We start from the raw sequence: 11,747 nt of genomic DNA, 5'->3' as shown, positions 1-11,747 counted from the left end.
CCACTGGGCAGACAATACTTGAATTGTCAGCAAAAAGCAAGCTACTTTGGAGCTCGGAGGAAAATCTCCATTTATTGTATTCGATGATGTTGATATTGATGAAGCTGTTAATACTTCCCACTTTGCTCTGTTCTGTTGGAATCTTGCAACAATTGAAGAAACGTCAGATGTATCAAACAATAAATATAAAGAACAGTATCAAACAACTCTACCACGAACAAATTGATGAGGGCAGAATCACAGGTTCAACAAGCTGTCCTTAACACATTAGTTCGCGGGTATACTCTGAAGTAATGCTAAACCCCAACGTGCGAAGATGTGTCCAGGATAAGACTGCCCGATATAACTTGAGTTAGCATCAAATTTTTTGCTTCAGATATTATGGGAAACTGTTTTTATTGCAACTTCATATTGTTTTTTTACCGGGTCATTTGTGCTCAAGGTAATACTCATGAGTTCATTTCCATGCAGGTTGCATTCACTGGATCGACTGCCACTGGGCAGACAATACTTGAATTGTCAGCAAAAAGAAAGCTACTTTGGAGCTCGGAGGAAAATCTCCATTTATTGTATTCGATGATGCTGATATTGATGAAGCTGTTAATACTGCCCACTTTGCTCTGTTCTGTTGGAATCTTGCAACAATTGAAGAAACGTCAGATGTATCAAACAATAAATATAAAGAACAATATCAAACAACTCTACCACGAACAAATTGATGAGGGCAGAATCACAGGTTCAACAAGCTGTCCTTAACACATTAGTTCGCGGGTATACTCTGAAGTAATGCTAAACCCCAACGTGCGAAGATGTGTCCAGGATAAGACTGCCCGATATAACTTGAGTTAGCATCAAATTTTTTGCTTCAGATATTATGGGAAACTGTTTTTATTGCAACTTCATATTGTTTTTTTACCGGGTCATTTGTGCTCAAGGTAATACTCATGAGTTCATTTCCATGCAGGTTGCATTCACTGGATCGACTGCCACTGGGCAGACAATACTTGAATTGTCAGCAAAAAGCAAGCTACTTTGGAGCTCGGAGGAAAATCTCCATTTATTGTATTCGATGATGTTGATATTGATGAAGCTGTTAATACTTCCCACTTTGCTCTGTTCTGTTGGAATCTTGCAACAATTGAAGAAACGTCAGATGTATCAAACAATAAATATAAAGAACAGTATCAAACAACTCTACCACGAACAAATTGATGAGGGCAGAATCACAGGTTCAACAAGCTGTCCTTAACACATTAGTTTGCGGGTATACTCTGAAGTAATGCTAAACCCCAACGTGCGAAGATGTGTCCAGGATAAGACTGCCCGATATAACTTGAGTTAGCATCAAAATTTTTGCTTCAGATATTATGGGAAACTGTTTTTATTGCAACTTCATACTGTTTTTTTACTAGGTCATTTGTGCTCAAGGTAATACTCATGAGTTCATTTCCATGCAGGTTGCATTCACTGGATCGACTGCCACTGGGCAGACAATACTTGAATTGTCAGCAAAAAGCAAGCTACTTTGGAGCTCGGAGGAAAATCTCCATTTATTGTATTCGATGATGCTGTTAATACTGCCCACTTTGCTCTGTTCTGTTGGAATCTTGCAACAATTGAAGAAACGTCAGATGTATCAAACAATAAATATAATGAACAGTATCAAACAACTCTACCACGAACAAATTGATGAGGGCAGAATCACAGGTTCAACAAGCTGTCCTTAACACATTAGTTCGCGGGTATACTCTGAAGTAATGCTAAACCCCAACATGCGAAGATGTGTCCAGGATAAGACTGCCCGATATAACTTGAGTTAGCATCAAATTTTTTGCTTCAGATATTATGGGAAACTGTTTTTATTGCAACTTCATATTGTTTTTTTACCGGGTCATTTGTGCTCAAGGTAATACTCATGAGTTCATTTCCATGCAGGTTGCATTCACTGGATCGACTTCCACTGGGCAGACAATACTTGAATTGTCAGCAAAAAGCAAGCTACTTTGGAGCTCGGAGGAAAATCTCCATTTATTGTATTCGATGATGTTGATATTGATGAAGCTGTTAATACTTCCCACTTTGCTCTGTTCTGTTGGAATCTTGCAACAATTGAAGAAACGTCAGATGTATCAAACAATAAATATAAAGAACAGTATCAAACAACTCTACCACGAACAAATTGATGAGGGCAGAATCACAGGTTCAACAAGCTGTCCTTAACACATTAGTTCGCGGGTATACTCTGAAGTAATGCTAAACCCCAACGTGCGAAGATGTGTCCAGGATAAGACTGCCCGATATAACTTGAGTTAGCATCAAATTTTTTGCTTCAGATATTATGGGAAACTGTTTTTATTGCAACTTCATATTGTTTTTTTACCGGGTCATTTGTGCTCAAGGTAATACTCATGAGTTCATTTCCATGCAGGTTGCATTCACTGGATCGACTGCCACTGGGCAGACAATACTTGAATTGTCAGCAAAAAGCAAGCTACTTTGGAGCTCGGAGGAAAATCTCCATTTATTGTATTCGATGATGCTGATATTGATGAAGCTGTTAATACTGCCCACTTTGCTCTGTTCTGTTGGAATCTTGCAACAATTGAAGAAACGTCAGATGTATCAAACAATAAATATAAAGAACAGTATCAAACAACTCTACCACGAACAAATTGATGAGGGCAGAATCACAGGTTCAACAAGCTGTCTTTAACACATTAGTTCGCGGTTATACTCTGAAGTAATGCTAAACCCCAACGTGCGAAGATGTGTCCAAGATAAGACTGCCCGATATAACTTGAGTTAGCATCAAATTTTTTGCTTCAGATATTATGGGAAACTGTTTTTATTGAAACTTCATATTGTTTTTTTACCGGGTCATTTGTGCTCAAGGTAATACTCATGAGTTCATTTCCATGCAGGTTGCATTCACTGGATCGACTGCCACTGGGCAGACAATACTTGAATTGTCAGCAAAAAGCAAGCTACTTTGGAGCTCGGAGGAAAATCTCCATTTATTGTATTCGATGATGCTGATATTGATGAAGCTGTTAATACTGCCCACTTTGCTCTGTTCTGTTGGAATCTTGCAACAATTGAAGAAACGTCAGATGTATCAAACAATAAATATAAAGAACAGTATCAAACAACTCTACCACGAACAAATTGATGAGGGCAGAATCACAGGTTCAACAAGCTGTCCTTAACACATTAGTTCGCGGGTATACTCTGAAGTAATGCTAAACCCCAACGTGCGAAGATGTGTCCAGGATAAGACTGCCCGATATAACTTGAGTTAGCATCAAAATTTTTGCTTCAGATATTATGGGAAACTGTTTTTATTGCAACTTCATATTGTTTTTTTACTAGGTCATTTGTGCTCAAGGTAATACTCATGAGTTCATTTCCATGCAGGTTGCATTCACTGGATCGACTGCCACTGGGCAGACAATACTTGAATTGTCAGCAAAAAGCAAGCTACTTTGGAGCTCGGAGGAAAATCTCCATTTATTGTATTCGATGATGCTGATATTGATGAAGCTGTTAATACTGCCCACTTTGCTCTGTTCTGTTGGAATCTTGCAACAATTGAAGAAACGTCAGATGTATCAAACAATAAATATAATGAACAGTATCAAACAACTCTACCACGAACAAATTGATGAGGGCAGAATCACAGGTTCAACAAGCTGTCCTTAACACATTAGTTCGCGGGTATACTCTGAAGTAATGCTAAACCCCAACATGCGAAGATGTGTCCAGGATAAGACTGCCCGATATAACTTGAGTTAGCATCAAATTTTTTGCTTCAGATATTATGGGAAACTGTTTTTATTGCAACTTCATATTGTTTTTTTACCGGGTCATTTGTGCTCAAGGTAATACTCATGAGTTCATTTCCATGCAGGTTGCATTCACTGGATCGACTTCCACTGGGCAGACAATACTTGAATTGTCAGCAAAAAGCAAGCTACTTTGGAGCTCGGAGGAAAATCTCCATTTATTGTATTCGATGATGCTGATATTGATGAAGCTGTTAATACTTCCCACTTTGCTCTGTTCTGTTGGAATCTTGCAACAATTGAAGAAACGTCAGATGTATCAAACAATAAATATAAAGAACAGTATCAAACAACTCTACCACGAACAAATTGATGAGGGCAGAATCACAGGTTCAACAAGCTGTCCTTAACACATTAGTTCGCGGGTATACTCTGAAGTAATGCTAAACCCCAACGTGCGAAGATGTGTCCAGGATAAGACTGCCCGATATAACTTGAGTTAGCATCAAATTTTTTACTTCAGATATTATGGGAAACTGTTTTTATTGCAACTTCATATTGTTTTTTTACCGGGTCATTTGTGCTCAAGGTAATACTCATGAGTTCATTTCCATGCAGGTTGCATTCACTGGATCGACTGCCACTGGGCAGACAATACTTGAATTGTCAGCAAAAAGCAAGCTACTTTGGAGCTCGGAGGAAAATCTCCATTTATTGTATTCGATGATGCTGATATTGATGAAGCTGTTAATACTGCCCACTTTGCTCTGTTCTGTTGGAATCTTGCAACAATTGAAGAAACGTCAGATGTATCAAACAATAAATATAAAGAACAGTATCAAACAACTCTACCACGAACAAATTGATGAGGGCAGAATCACAGGTTCAACAAGCTGTCCTTAACACATTAGTTCGCGGGTATACTCTGAAGTAATGCTAAACCCCAACGTGCGAAGATGTGTCCAGGATAAGACTGCCCGATATAACTTGAGTTAGCATCAAATTTTTTGCTTCAGATATTATGGGAAACTGTTTTTATTGCAACTTCATATTGTTTTTTTACCGGGTCATTTGTGCTCAAGGTAATACTCATGAGTTCATTTCCATGCAGGTTGCATTCACTGGATCGACTGCCACTGGGCAGACAATACTTGAATTGTCAGCAAAAAGCAAGATACTTTGGAGCTCGGAGGAAAATCTCCATTTATTGTATTCGATGATGCTGATATTGATGAAGCTGTTAATACTGCCCACTTTGCTCAGTTCTGTTGGAATCTTGCAACAATTGAAGAAACGTCAGATGTATCAAACAATAAATATAAAGAACAGTATCAAACAACTCTACCACGAACAAATTGATGAGGGCAGAATCACAGGTTCAACAAGTTGTCCTTAACACATTAGTTCGCGGGTATACTCTGAAGTAATGCTAAACCCCAACGTGCGAAGATGTGTCCAGGATAAGACTGCCCGATATAACTTGAGTTAGCATCAAATTTTTTGCTTCAGATATTATGGGAAACTGTTTTTATTGCAACTTCATATTGTTTTTTTACCGGGTCATTTGTGCTCAAGGTAATACTCATGAGTTCATTTCCATGCAGGTTGCATTCACTGGATCGACTGCCACTGGGCAGACAATACTTGAATTGTCAGCAAAAAGCAAGCTACTTTGGAGCTCGGAGGAAAATCTCCATTTATTGTATTCGATGATGCTGATATTGATGAAGCTGTTAATACTGCCCACTTTGCTCAGTTCTGTTGGAATCTTGCAACAATTGAAGAAACGTCAGATGTATCAAACAATAAATATAAAGAACAGTATCAAACAACTCTACCACGAACAAATTGATGAGGGCAGAATCACAGGTTCAACAAGCTGTCCTTAACACATTAGTTCGCGGGTATACTCTGAAGTAATGCTAAACCCCAACGTGCGAAGATGTGTCCAAGATAAGACTGCCCGATATAACTTGAGTTAGCATCAAATTTTTTGCTTCAGATATTATGGGAAACTTTTTTTATTGAAACTTCATATTGTTTTTTTACCGGGTCATTTGTGCTCAAGGTAATACTCATGAGTTCATTTCCATGCAGGTTGCATTCACTGGATCGACTGCCACTGGGCAGACAATACTTGAATTGTCAGCAAAAAGCAAGCTACTTTGGAGCTCGGAGGAAAATCTCCATTTATTGTATTCGATGATGCTGATATTGATGAAGCTGTTAATACTGCCCACTTTGCTCTGTTCTGTTGGAATCTTGCAACAATTGAAGAAACGTCAGATGTATCAAACAATAAATATAAAGAACAGTATCAAACAACTCTACCACGAACAAATTGATGAGGGCAGAATCACAGGTTCAACAAGATTTCCTTAACACATTAGTTCGCGGGTATACTCTGAAGTAATGCTAAACCCCAACGTGCGAAGATGTGTCCAGGATAATACTGCCCGATATAACTTGAGTTAGCATCAAATTTTTTGCTTCAGATATTATGGGAAACTGTTTTTATTGCAACTTCATATTGTTTTTTTACCGGGTCATTTGTGCTCAAGGTAATACTCATGAGTTCATTTCCATGCAGGTTGCATTCACTGGATCGACTGCCACTGGGCAGACAATACTTGAATTGTCAGCAAAAAGCAAGCTACTTTGGAGCTCGGAGGAAAATCTCCATTTATTGTATTCGATGATGCTGATATTGATGAAGCTGTTAATACTGCCCACTTTGCTCTGTTCTGTTGGAATCTTGCAACAATTGAAGAAACGTCAGATGTATCAAACAATAAATATAATGAACAGTATCAAACAACTCTACCACGAACAAATTGATGAGGGCAGAATCACAGGTTCAACAAGCTGTCCTTAACACATTAGTTCGCGGGTATACTCTGAAGTAATGCTAAACCCCAACGTGCGAAGATGTGTCCAGGATAAGACTGCCCGATATAACTTGAGTTAGCATCAAATTTTTTGCTTCAGATATTATGGGAAACTTTTTTTATTGAAACTTCATATTGTTTTTTTACCGGGTCATTTGTGCTCAAGGTAATACTCATGAGTTCATTTCCATGCAGGTTGCATTCACTGGATCGACTGCCACTGGGCAGACAATACTTGAATTGTCAGCAAAAAGCAAGCTACTTTGGAGCTCGGAGGAAAATCTCCATTTATTGTATTCGATGATGCTGATATTGATGAAGCTGTTAATACTGCCCACTTTGCTCTGTTCTGTTGGAATCTTGCAACAATTGAAGAAACGTCAGATGTATCAAACAATAAATATAAAGAACAGTATCAAACAACTCTACCACGAACAAATTGATGAGGGCAGAATCACAGGTTCAACAAGCTGTCCTTAACACATTAGTTCGCGGGTATACTCTGAAGTAATGCTAAACCCCAACGTGCGAAGATGTGTCCAGGATAAGACTGCCCGATATAACTTGAGTTAGCATCAAATTTTTTGCTTCAGATATTATGGGAAACTGTTTTTATTGCAACTTCATATTGTTTTTTTACCGGGTCATTTGTGCTCAAGGTAATACTCATGAGTTCATTTCCATGCAGGTTGCATTCACTGGATCGACTGCCACTGGGAAGACAATACTTGAATTGTCAGCAAAAAGCAAGCTACTTTGGAGCTCGGAGGAAAATCTCCATTTATTGTATTCGATGATGCTGATATTGATGAAGCTGTTAATACTTCCCACTTTGCTCTGTTCTGTTGGAATCTTGCAACAATTGAAGAAACGTCAGATGTATCAAACAATAAATATAAAGAACAGTATCAAACAACTCTACCACGAACAAATTGATGAGGGCAGAATCACAGGTTCAACAAGCTGTCCTTAACACATTAGTTCGCGGGTATACTCTTAAGTAATGCTAAACCCCAACGTGCGAAGATGTGTCCAGGATAAGACTGCCCGATATAACTTGAGTTAGCATCAAATTTTTTGCTTCAGATATTATGGGAAATTGTTTTTATTGCAACTTCATATTGTTTTTTTACTAGGTCATTTGTGCTCAAGGTAATACTCATGAGTTCATTTCCATGCAGGTTGCATTCACTGGATCGACTGCCACTGGGCAGACAATACTTGAATTGTCAGCAAAAAGCAAGCTACTTTGGAGCTCGGAGGAAAATCTCCATTTATTGTATTCGATGATGCTGATATTGATGAAGCTGTTAATACTGCCCACTTTGCTCTGTTCTGTTGGAATCTTGCAACAATTGAAGAAACGTCAGATGTATCAAACAATAAATATAATGAACAGTATCAAACAACTCTACCATGAACAAATTGATGAGGGCAGAATCACAGGTCCAACAAGCTGTCCTTAACACATTAGTTCGCGGGTATACTCTGAAGTAATGCTAAACCCCAACATGCGAAGATGTGTCCAGGATAAGACTGCCCGATATAACTTGAGTTAGCATCAAATTTTTTGCTTCAGATATTATGGGAAACTGTTTTTATTGCAACTTCATATTGTTTTTTTACCGGGTCATTTGTGCTCAAGGTAATACTCATGAGTTCATTTCCATGCAGGTTGCATTCACTGGATCGACTTCCACTGGGCAGACAATACTTGAATTGTCAGCAAAAAGCAAGCTACTTTGGAGCTCGGAGGAAAATCTCCATTTATTGTATTCGATGATGCTGATATTGATGAAGCTGTTAATACTTCCCACTTTGCTCTGTTCTGTTGGAATCTTGCAACAATTGAAGAAACGTCAGATGTATCAAACAATAAATATAAAGAACAGTATCAAACAACTCTACCACGAACAAATTGATGAGGGCAGAATCACAGGTTCAACAAGCTGTCCTTAACACATTAGTTCGCGGGTATACTCTGAAGTAATGCTAAACCCCAACGTGCGAAGATGTGTCCAGGATAAGACTGCCCGATATAACTTGAGTTAGCATCAAATTTTTTTCTTCAGATATTATGGGAAACTGTTTTTATTGCAACTTCATATTGTTTTTTTACCGGGTCATTTGTGCTCAAGGTAATACTCATGAGTTCATTTCCATGCAGGTTGCATTCACTGGATCGACTGCCACTGGGCAGACAATACTTGAATTGTCAGTAAAAAGCAAGCTACTTTGGAGCTCGGAGGAAAATCTCCATTTATTGTATTCGATGATGCTGATATTGATGAAGCTGTTAATACTGCCCACTTTGCTCTGTTCTGTTGGAATCTTGCAACAATTGAAGAAACGTCAGATGTATCAAACAATAAATATAAAGAACAGTATCAAACAACTCTACCACGAACAAATTGATGAGGGCAGAATCACAGGTTCAACAAGCTGTCCTTAACACATTAGTTCGCGGGTATACTCTGAAGTAATGCTAAACCCCAACGTGCGAAGATGTGTCCAGGATAAGACTGCCCGATAAAACTTGAGTTAGCATCAAATTTTTTGCTTCAGATATTATGGGAAACTGTTTTTATTGCAACTTCATATTGTTTTTTTACCGGGTCATTTGTGCTCAAGGTAATACTCATGAGTTCATTTCCATGCAGGTTGCATTCACTGGATCGACTGCCACTGGGCAGACAATACTTGAATTGTCAGCAAAAAGCAAGCTACTTTGGAGCTCGGAGGAAAATCTCCATTTATTGTATTCGATGATGCTGATATTGATGAAGCTGTTAATACTGCCCACTTTGCTCTGTTCTGTTGGAATCTTGCAACAATTGAAGAAACGTCAGATGTATCAAACAATAAATATAAAGAACAGTATCAAACAACTCTACCACGAACAAATTGATGAGGGAAGAATCACAGGTTCAACAAGCTGTCCTTAACACATTAGTTCGCGGGTATACTCTGAAGTAATGCTAAACCCCAACGTGCGAAGTTGTGTCCAGGATAAGACTGCCCGATATAACTTGAGTTGGCATCAAATTTTTTGCTTCAGATATTATGGGAAACTGTTTTTATTGCAACTTCATATTGTTTTTTTACCGGGTCATTTGTGCTCAAGGTAATACTCATGAGTTCATTTCCATGCAGGTTGCATTCACTGGATCGACTGCCACTGGGCAGACAATACTTGAATTGTCAGCAAAAAGCAAGCTACTTTGGAGCTCGGAGGAAAATCTCCATTTTTTGTATTCGATGATGCTGATATTGATGAAGCTGTTAATACTGCCCACTTTGCTCTGTTCTGTTGGAATCTTGCAACAATTGAAGAAACGTCAGATGTATCAAACAATAAATATAAAGAACAGTATCAAACAACTCTACCACGAACAAATTGATGAGGGCAGAATCACAGGTTCAACAAGATTTCCTTAACACATTAGTTCGCGGGTATACTCTGAAGTAATGCTAAACCCCAACGTGCGAAGATGTGTCCAGGATAATACTGCCCGATATAACTTGAGTTAGCATCAAATTTTTTGCTTCAGATATTATGGGAAATTGTTTTTATTGCAACTTCATATTGTTTTTTTACCGGGTCATTTGTGCTCAAGGTAATACTCATGAGTTCATTTCCATGCAGGTTGCATTCACTGGATCGACTGCCACTGGGCAGACAATACTTGAATTGTCAGCAAAAAGCAAGCTACTTTGGAGCTCGGAGGAAAATCTCCATTTATTGTATTCGATGATGCTGATATTGATGAAGCTGTTAATACTGCCCACTTTGCTCTGTTCTGTTGGAATCTTGCAACAATTGAAGAAACGTCAGATGTATCAAACAATAAATATAAAGAACAGTATCAAACAACTCTACCACGAACAAATTGATGAGGGCAGAATCACAGGTTCAACAAGCTGTCCTTAACACATTAGTTCGCGGGTATACTCTGAAGTAATGCTAAACCCCAACGTGCGAAGATGTGTCCAGGATAAGACTGCCCGATATAACTTGAGTTAGCATCAAATTTTTTGCTTCAGATATTATGGGAAACTGTTTTTATTGCAACTTCATGTTGTTTTTTTACCGGGTCATTTGTGCTCAAGGTAATACTCATGAGTTCATTTCCATGCAGGTTGCATTCACTGGATCGACTGCCACTGGGCAGACAATACTTGAATTGTCAGCAAAAAGCAAGCTACTTTGGAGCTCGGAGGAAAATCTCCTTTTGTTGTATTCGATGATGCTGATATTGATGAAGCTGTTAATACTGCCCACTTTGCTCTGTTCTGTTGGAATCTTGCAAAAATTGAAGAAACGTCAGATGTATCAAACAATAAATATAAAGAACAGTATCAAACAACTCTACCACGAACAAATTGATGAGGGCAGAATCACAGGTTCAACAAGCTGTCCTTAACACATTAGTTCGTGGGTATACTCTGAAGTAATACTAAACCCCAACGTGCAAAGATGTGTCCAGGATAAGACTGCCCGATATAACTTGAGTTAGCATCAAATTTTTTGCTTCAGATATTATGGGAAACTATTTTTATTGCAACTTCATATTGTTTTTTTACCGGGTCATTTGTGCTCAAGGTAGTACTCATGAGTTCATTTCCATGCAGGATGCATTCACTGGATCGACTGCCACTAGGCAGACAATACTTGAATTGTCAGCAAAAAGCAAGCTACTTTGGAGCTCGGAGGAAAATCTCCATTTATTGTATTCGATGATGCTGATATTGATGAAGCTGTTAATACTGCCCACTTTGCTCTGTTCTGTTGGAATCTTGCAACAATTGAAGAAACGTCAGATGTATCAAACAATAAATATAAAGCACAATATCAAACAACTCTACCACGAACAAATTGATGAGGGCAGAATCACAGGTTCAACAAGCTGTCCTTAACACATTAGTTCGCGGGTATACTCTGAAGTAATGCTAAACCCCAACGTGCGAAGATGTGTCCAGGATAAGACTGCCCGATATAACTTGAGTTAGCATCAAATTTTTTGCTTCAGATATTATGGGAAACTGTTTTTATTGCAACTTCATATTGTTTTTTTAC

This window comes from Papaver somniferum, chromosome 10, assembly GCF_003573695.1.
Source record: "Papaver somniferum cultivar HN1 chromosome 10, ASM357369v1, whole genome shotgun sequence".
Taxonomy (NCBI): Eukaryota; Viridiplantae; Streptophyta; class Magnoliopsida; order Ranunculales; family Papaveraceae; genus Papaver; species Papaver somniferum.
The sequence above is the reverse complement of the archived record's forward strand: the minus strand, read 5'-3'. Positions refer to the sequence as shown.